Genomic DNA, 9,281 nt, shown 5'->3' with positions numbered 1-9,281 from the left:
GCAACACAACTACATCACATGTTCTACTGCATGATAACGCACTTCTTGATTTGAGAAACAAAACTATCCAGGAGATTGAAATTAAAGTCGTCTCTCAGGCACTTGTATTGATAGAGAAGTCCTCTCTCAAGCACTTGTCCCTCTCGTCATATATTCGTTAAGCTTTACCTTTCCCGCTCTTGATCGATCAACCGTCGACGCAATTCATTTCTAGACGAAAATACTCTTAAAACTACTCTGGTATAATTATATCGTTGAAACCAGTAGGTTTCTACTGGCGTAGAATTTGTAAACAACTTTAGCATTGTCAGATCGTTTTAGATATCGTGAAAGAAAATTCTTTTGCTGATTAATTTCTCATTGATGATTACTGTTGCGTTTAGTAAACTATCGGAAAATCCAATTAAAATATTCACTGTACTAATACAAAATAAATTCAGCTTACTACAGAAACATCACGACGGCAGACTATCTTAATAAAGCATTAAGTATCTGTGAAACGATTGAGCGTATTTTAACACGAATTAGTAGGACATTACCGACTTTTGACTTCGAAAAGATCCGTATTTACTTCATTTCCTGTATCATCCGCTATTATTATGAAAAGTGGCATTTCATAGATATAATTATGTATTCACAACAACAAAAAATATGTCGTCATTATGAATTTGGCAGTACCGTAAGGTTTTCGCTCTGACACTAAGGGTTACTGAAAGTAGCAAGGCGCGTTGTCTTACGATTCCCTAATTGCGTTTGTATCTGCCTGCTTATAGCTCTGCTACAAAAGAATTAAAAATCTGGCTTTCAGCGAGTCTCGAAAGGCGAACGAAAGCAGCTTGCACCTGGTAGCCAAACATGTTTCTTGGGAACAGGCTACTTCCTAAGTGGGAAGACATTCTTTTGTGGTTGAATTGTTGGCAAATGTCAGTCAGACGTGTGCTGTTGGTCTAAGCGTTTCGGTGTGTTGAATTTGTACCAATGATTTTTCTACAGGTTTTTTCTGTCCCAAATAGAGAGTTGAAGCCTCCCATTAGTATTTTCACGTCATCTTGGTAAATTTTGCTCATAGTATTTTCGAGTGTGTTCCACAATTTTTCGACATTTTCGGTGTTTTCCTTATTTTCGATGTTGGTGGGGGCATGTGCATTTATGAGTGTATATTTTTTATAGGGGCTCTGAATGAGCATAGTCATAACTCGATTGTTGATGGGTGTGATTTCTTCGACAGAGTTGTTGATAGATCTGTGTTCGAGAAATGCAATGCCGAGGATTGGTGCGAGTTTCGCTACCTTTTGTTGTATTTTGAAGATGCCATGGTTTCCGTAATGCAAGTTTTAATTGTCAATTAATCGTGGTTCTTGAAGAGCAAGGGTGAGAATTTTTTGGCGGACGATTTCTTTTGTGAGATTATTTAGGTTTCTTGTTTGGATCAATGTATCGATGTTTAGTTTTCAAAGGAATGTTTTCTGCTTGTAGGGAAATTTACCAGAGATCTTCGATATTCTCTGCCGTGCTAACCTGGACTCCCCAGAGTGCGAAAATCCAACTGCCGCCTATCGGTGGCCAGGTTGTGTACCACCTGGGATAAAGTTACCTTTGCTTGCATAGTTCATGTTTTCTTGTGTTTCATTGGTTTGGCCTGGGTGATACCAGGACCGGACACGACCAGAGGGTGTTGAAGCCTTTGGAAGCAAATATTTTCAGCCAAGCTCATTGAGCTAACAGACGGTGACCAGAGTAGCGGTGATTTTCACTCAGATGTGTCTGGATTTTGGGTTCAACGGATTGAGTAGCCGTTCAGGATTGTGTTAGTATTTGGTTCACCACAAGTATTTGATTTCCACGGTACCATCCATATGGGGGAGGGTTTCCCCTATCGGCCACACGGGATTTTTATTATTATTGTCATTATGTCATCAGCAAATCCGATATGGTGTATCTTCCCTCCACTGAAATAGATGTGTGTTGTTCGATTCAGTATTTCCATCACATAAACATGGTTTATAATTACGTTACATTGCTGCTAGTAGACATATTTCTCACTTTTTCTTAGACAGTTGCTAGCTGTTACCCCAACATAGGAATTTATGTGCGCAGCATTGTTGCAATACAGACGTTCAAATTATCCGATTTCTGTAATTTCATTTCGATACAAGATCGTCCTAATCGGATTCAGCCAGTCAGTCTTAATGTGGCTATCCGACTACGACGCTCATCATATGATAGACTGGGTGAACCACATTCTTAATCGGACTGTTGAATCCAGATCACTTATCTATGACAGGGAATGAATTCTTAAACACTGTGCTTATTACAAATACGTTATTTAAATATAAATATATGAACTAACGACATAACAATGTATTTACAGGAGCAGAGACCCATCCATCATAGTAGAGCAGTGCGAGATTGGTTTCAGGGCCAAGAGAGGATGAAGCTGTAGCCGTTTGTTCCACGATCACCGAACATCAACCAGATAGAGAATATGTGGGCAGAGGTAACAAGGTCATTGCCATGTGTCCCTACAAATGCAAGCGACCTTTGGACGAATATAGAAAACGTATGGTGGGAAGTAAACCATCACGCTACACTGTCGACGACTTAATGAAATCAATTTCCCTACGCCCTCGAGAAATCTTACGTAATGATCGTGGGTGGGTTGGTTACTAAAAGTATACTCGTCCAAAAAGCCCATGTGGACAGTTATCTGATAATCGGTCAAGCTTTGCTTTGTCGCAGCCCTTTAGCATACATCAAGTCCATTTACTTTCAGTCCCCTCCTTACAATTCTTGCAGTGCAAGGTAATTGAAAAATCTCATCCACTCGACGCCAACTGAGGAACTGACTGGTGCATGTGTTGTTCAACACACAGTAGTTGTCACCCTCACAGGAATCAATGACTGTTTGTGTGTGTGTGTGTGTGTGTGTGTGTGTGTGTGTTTTTTCGTGTTAACGTACGATGTGAATCAATACTAGTAACATTAGAGAGACAATCAACAATAAATATTGCATCAAATATGACTGTAAAGTATTTTAATGCGATGGGAAGCTACAAACTGAATTTTTACCCATCCCACGTCCTGCGTATTCCGTTAAGTAAGATCTATTAACTCCATAGTATCGTTAGCAGAGACAGTGCGCTCTTGTTGTCGAGGCTCGCGACAAGTGCAGCGATTAGCAGTGCCCAATGCCGCCGCGATTTGTTTATGTTGGCTGAGCGTGGACACTGCAGCAGACGCTTCGCCCTAAACAGAAAGAAATCACCTTGGCTCTGACTCCAGTGAGCGGATATCACTGCCTGCGTGTTCTTATAGTAACCAACGTGAGACTCTACTCACAGGTGCCATGGAGCAATTGCAACGGGTATCATGTCATTAGTCATCAGAATATTAACCAGTGATGAAACGTCCACTCTATTTGAATCCCAAGACAATAGGAACCTTGTCACAAAGGAATGTGAGGTGATATCAAAACTTATCCAACATACAAAAATTAACTGCAGGGCTTTCATGTTTGCAGTAATAGCACACAAGGAAATATTATGTCTTGGAAGCGTATATTTCATTTCCTCTTCTCATATTAACGCCCTTGTTTTAATATGAAGTGAGAAAACAAACACGAAAAACTAAAGTTCCTGAGAAGCATATAAGTCATTTCCTCGTCTCATATCACAACTTTTGTTTTAGTATGAAGTAAAAAAATAAACAGTTTAGAGTTCTGAAGCATAATATGACACCAGATTCTTATCGTAGGCGCTATCGGAAACGCCAAAAGCAGGGAGCTGTCCATTCTTTCGTCCAACAGTCTGTTTCCTTTCATGTATTTATTCCTCCCGCCAGGAGATTATTATTTAAGGACTTGTGGGCATCAAGTTCTTCAGCAGAACAAGCCTTATGTTATTGTGCTAATTACCGTATGGAAAAAATGCAACAAAGACGAGTTCCGCTAGAGCAGTGAGGTTATTTGCACATGTGTGTATTCAGCAATGACTGCCAGCTGCCACAACACTTCACAGAATCCTTGCGGCAGGCAACACAACTGTGCGTGCACTTCAGACTTCATTCAGTGAGACGTCAGGAGATGGATGAAAACGTCAAATTATCGTCGCTTTCCGAGTCGTATTCAATCCAGAATGAGGTGTTATTAAGGTAGTTGGGTGATCTAGCAATTCCACTTTTATGATTCCCATATGAGTATTTCGATAGCCAAAAGAACCCGTTAGTGTGAAACTATCGGGAACTGCATTATATCAAACTGCAAGAACTTCAGACAATACGTGGACTCTACTCTTCGCTGGGTGACCTATTACTGTTATTTAGCATTCTCTCCGTCCTAGTCAAATGGTTCAAATGGCTCTGAGCACTATGGGACTTAACATCTGTGGTCATCAGTCCCCTAGAACTTAGAACTACTTAAACCTAACTAGCCTAAGGACCTCAGACACACCATGTCCGAGACAGGACTCGAACCTGCGACCGTAGCGGTCGCGCGGTTCCAGACTGTAGCGCCCAGAACCGCACGGCCACTCCGGCCGGCTTGCCATATGAACCATTTGAACTATTTAACACAAAATGACATTAAAAATTTAAGTTATTCACGAGCAGCTAGTTGAGAATATGTATGAACATTAAATGACACGACATACCGTCTTGTTCTGCATATGGATTCAAACCCAGCTCATGCAGACTAAGCAAAGATTTCGTGACTGACGGAAACTAACAGTCATTCCTGATTAGGCATACAGAGAGTGATATACCTCGATTTTAGACAGTATCAGTTAGCAAATATCAACTTTAAATTGCATAACGCAAACATTTTTAACAGACGCGAATTCCTACCCAGCATCTATTGTCCCTGTTAACGAACTACGAGAGATGTTAAATATTGCTTCTTCACAAGTAACTTACTTGAAATGCCGTGAGGTAAAGCTGTGTGTTGGACACGGATTCGAACCCGGAACCTAATCGGATTGCTATCGAAAAAAAAAAAAAAAGCTCCGTCTTTAGGCCACAAGTGGCCCTTCCGGGACCGTCCGGCCGCCGTGTCATCTTCCGAGGAGGATGCGGATAAGGAGGGGCGTGTGGTCAGCACACCGCACTCCCGACCGTTAGGACGGTATTCTTTGACCGAAGCCGCTACTAATCGGTCGAGTAGCTCCTCAATTGGCATCACGAGGCTGAGTGCACCCCGAAAAATGGCAACAGCACATGGCGGCAGGATGGTGACCCATCCAAGCGCCGGCCACGCCCGACAGCGCTTAACTTCGGTGATCTCACGGGAACCGGTGTAGCCACTGCGGCAAGGCCGTTGCCGGATTGCTATCGAAGCACAGTCAAATGTGACATATCGGAATTTCGCGGCAGTAGCTAGATGTTTTAACTGAAATGACGAGACGAGACATTAATTTTTTCCTTCCCAGGACTCCAACCCGGCACCTATCGCTGTTATATTCTAGAGAAAACGAACGTTAAATATGGGTTTGTTGCACCAGCAGTGACATGTGAGCATGTTTGAACTGAAATAATATGACGAAGAGTTCAGCGCTCACTGGGAATAGAGCCCCACACATATCGTTGTTGACTACACACAAAGAGACGTCAGCTACCGAATTTTTCTCCACCAGCTGCTCAGAATAGCATCTTGAACTTACAGTCATCTCGCAAATAGTTCTGTGTCTCACTGGGAGTTAAAAACGTCAGATATCGTTAGTGTTGACAGCGAATGAAAATACATTAAAAATCGAAATTGTTATCCACCAACAGATAGGTGTTCTCATGCTAGAGCTTGATAATACATAATTAAATCTTTAGTGCCGGGCCAGGATTCGATCCCATTCACGCGTAATATGTGAAGGTGTTGAGGAATCTGCAGTTTTGAACAAACAACAAATTGTAGCCGAGCTGTATTGCCACGAAGGGACCAAATTCCGCGTTAAGGGCGGTCTGAGTTGCATTCCCAGTTCAGAACCAATTTTATCGACATACAGAAGCTCAAATAAAAGAGGAATAAGTGTAGTCGCTTGAAATAAATAACTAGTATAAGAAAGGTTACTGGTGATAGAGTTTCTACATGTCGCCACTCCAGACTTTATTGTGGTTCAACCTACCGTCTACTTGGTAAAGAAGGAATATCATCTTTAATGTGAATTTCCAGACCACGCAGCCATTATATCTCCTTCACTTGGTGTAGCCAGGAGAGAATGGAATCTGTCTCTCCCTATCTAAAATCATTGACAGAAGTGGGAATCGAACCCAGACCATAGGTATAACAACCTACCATCCGTCCAACAGACCACGAAATCCTCTTCTCTGCGAGTCATTTTTCTATCGTAACGCAGTTGCGCCACACTGGATGAAAATTCTGACACACAGGCTCCCTGTAGTAATTTGCAGCATGTTCAGTAAATTCATTTACTTGGTTGACCGAATCACCATGAACTAGCTGCCTCGCCTACCCAGTGCATACATTCGACTATTTTGTAATCACAGAAATAAAATCACGTAACTGCCACCTACACACAACTGCCAACAATGTAGGATGCAGAAGTTTAGCTCAAGTGGAAAGGAACACTTCCTATTTATTCTATTGCGCTATCCGTTACTAGAAAACGTCGTTCAGTCCAAAAGAAAAGCTGTAACTGTTTGTCTTTCAGAAGTCAAGACCTGGCCAAACGCATAATCTCACAGTGCTGTGGAATCCAAAAGTTCTGGAGGAATAGTTGCCGAGCTCTGGAGCTGTTGTAGCTACGTGTCAGCTTGTAGCATAGATAAGATGTCACGAGTTCGAATACATTCAGTGCTACATTTTTTAAAACGCAATTCTGCTCTCTGCTGAAGTTATCAGTCTAATGGAACTTTGAACATAATTCCCTTCACTTCTCAACCCAAAGTAGTCGCATGTGGAAAAAGGACTATTAAACCTGAATAGAGCAAAATGTCACAGTAGTTAGACAGCAGGCAGCAGATGCATCTCGAAGATGTGCAGGGAGAGCGCATCGTGCCATAATATGTCAGAAAAGTATTTTCTACATTAGCCGTCGTGTGGTAGTGATATTTTAGTCTTCTTCAAACTTTGTTTGACAGCTTTAACTCAGTCTGACAATGCACATGCAGTTTATTGATTACATGCATGTAGAAAACTTGTTCTGTCATAGGTAACATCAGAGAATTCGCATATATCGTTGATGATTAATGTCTCTCTCATGTTTACTATTGTTTTAACAACACTAAAGGAAACCTTACGAAAATTGTGCACTGTATTATAAGAAATGAAATAAAACTAACCATGATAACCTTACGACGAAAGTATCTGTACGCAAGCATGCCTCTATCGACACGAATTAGTAAAATACTACTCACTTAGATTTTGATTGGGTCTGTGTTTAATTGGTATGCTGTGTCATACTCAAGAGGGATGCAAATGTGTCATTTCATAAATATAGTTACGTATTCCTAGAAACCCAAAATTCGCTTGTCAGCAGTGGAAAGAGGCGTTACCTGTTGTGCAGCATTGTAAGTTATTCAACATTGCACTATGAGCTGAAAGCATTTTCTTGCGATTTACTTATTGATGTTTGATCTGACTGCTTGTAGCTCTTTCACAGAAGGGATAAAAACGTTACCAGTCAGTGAGACTGGAACTGCGAACCGTAAAAGACGCTGTTTCACAGGTCAGCACGTTACCACAGAGCTGGCGAGGAGGTATGGGTCTCAGCTTCCTATTACGAGGGCAATAGTAACTAGAACTCGTAAACCGCTATTTAAAGGTCGAGATTAGTTGCGATTTCCACTTGCAACGACTTTCCTGGGCTGAAAACCGTAAATTTTCAATCTTTTGTTACCCTTCAAGCGATAATAACTCAGATTATTCAATGGAAATGACAGGTAAAAATCAAGTGAACTTTGAGGCTTAATTCCGTGCACACCAGGAAGTAACTCGTCGATCACAGAGTTGCCAAACATACGTTGCCTTGTTGCCAAATCTCAGTTACAGTACCAGCAGGAAGAAGACGAACCGATGTGATCCTACAGCGGTCTGGGAAGTGACCATAGCTGGTGTCTCCAAGTCGCGGCTGCTACGGCCTGGAATACGTAATGCGTCTGATTCGCTTTCTGTAACTAGGTTTAGGGACTGGAGCGTAGTTACTAATAATACTCAGAACTGACTGCAAACTGAGCATCATAAATCAGCAACTCTCATTGTTGTTTTTATATTTCTTTCATAAGTGTACTCAAAACTAAGAAAGTCATTCACAGGCGTTTTCGTGCCTCGCCGATAGTCGAGCACAACATACAAATAAAAATGAAAAAGAATGTGTGTGTGTGTGTGTGTGTGAGAGAGAGAGAGAGAGAGAGAGAGAGAGAGAGAGAGAGAGAGAGGGAGAGAGAGAGAGAGAGAAAGAGAGAGAGAGAAATAAAAAGCAATGAGAGAGAGTGTAAAAAATTGTTGTAAAGAAATTGAATCATGGTATTTAAAGAAATCTTTCATTAAAATGACACGTTCCACATCATTACGAAATGTCGTATTCATGATCTATGGAACAAGAGTTAATCTAATGTAATCTAATGTAATCTTCTCACATGATATTGATGATTAGCCATGAAGAGTCATGAATTACCGAAATTTTTGCCAATACCAGTAACCAAATCTAAACTTGACAATAAAAGACGACAATTTTTGTAATAAACCGTGACTCCTATCAAGACCCTTTCGTCCCTGTTATCTAACCACGAAAGATGTCTGATATACCTCCATTCTGAAGTAACAAAGTGTGCATGCATTTAAAGATGAAGTGCATGATGTGAAGTTCTGTGATGGAGATACGAACCCAACACGTAATCCGATTGTTAACTAAGAAAAATCAAATGTTACGTATCGGTTTTTCTTACGAGCCGCTAGGTGTCTGAATCTAAAATAAGGATACAAACTTTTGTGCCTAAGCGACAATCGAACTGCACACCTACCGTGCATCCACGAATATAGCTTAAGTATCAGTTGCCTACCCATGAACAGTAAGATGTGTGCGTGTTTGACCAGAAATAACGACACCCGTTGCGATTGTTGGCAACACATGAACAGACATTGAAATTGCGCGTTAATTTTCACTAGCAGGTGGGTGTGCACTTGATAAAGCTAGAAATGAAATTATGAATATTTTTGTACTGGATCAGGTTTCAGACCCACATACTTACCTTTGGAGGAGACCTAGAGAAGATTGCAGTCTTGGGAAAAGGAACGAAATGACTGAACTACTGTTCCGAGAGAGTCAGATCCTCGAAAG

This window comes from Schistocerca nitens, chromosome 5, assembly GCF_023898315.1.
Source record: "Schistocerca nitens isolate TAMUIC-IGC-003100 chromosome 5, iqSchNite1.1, whole genome shotgun sequence".
Lineage (NCBI taxonomy): Eukaryota > Metazoa > Arthropoda > Insecta > Orthoptera > Acrididae > Schistocerca > Schistocerca nitens.
This window is presented reverse-complemented; position numbering follows the sequence as displayed.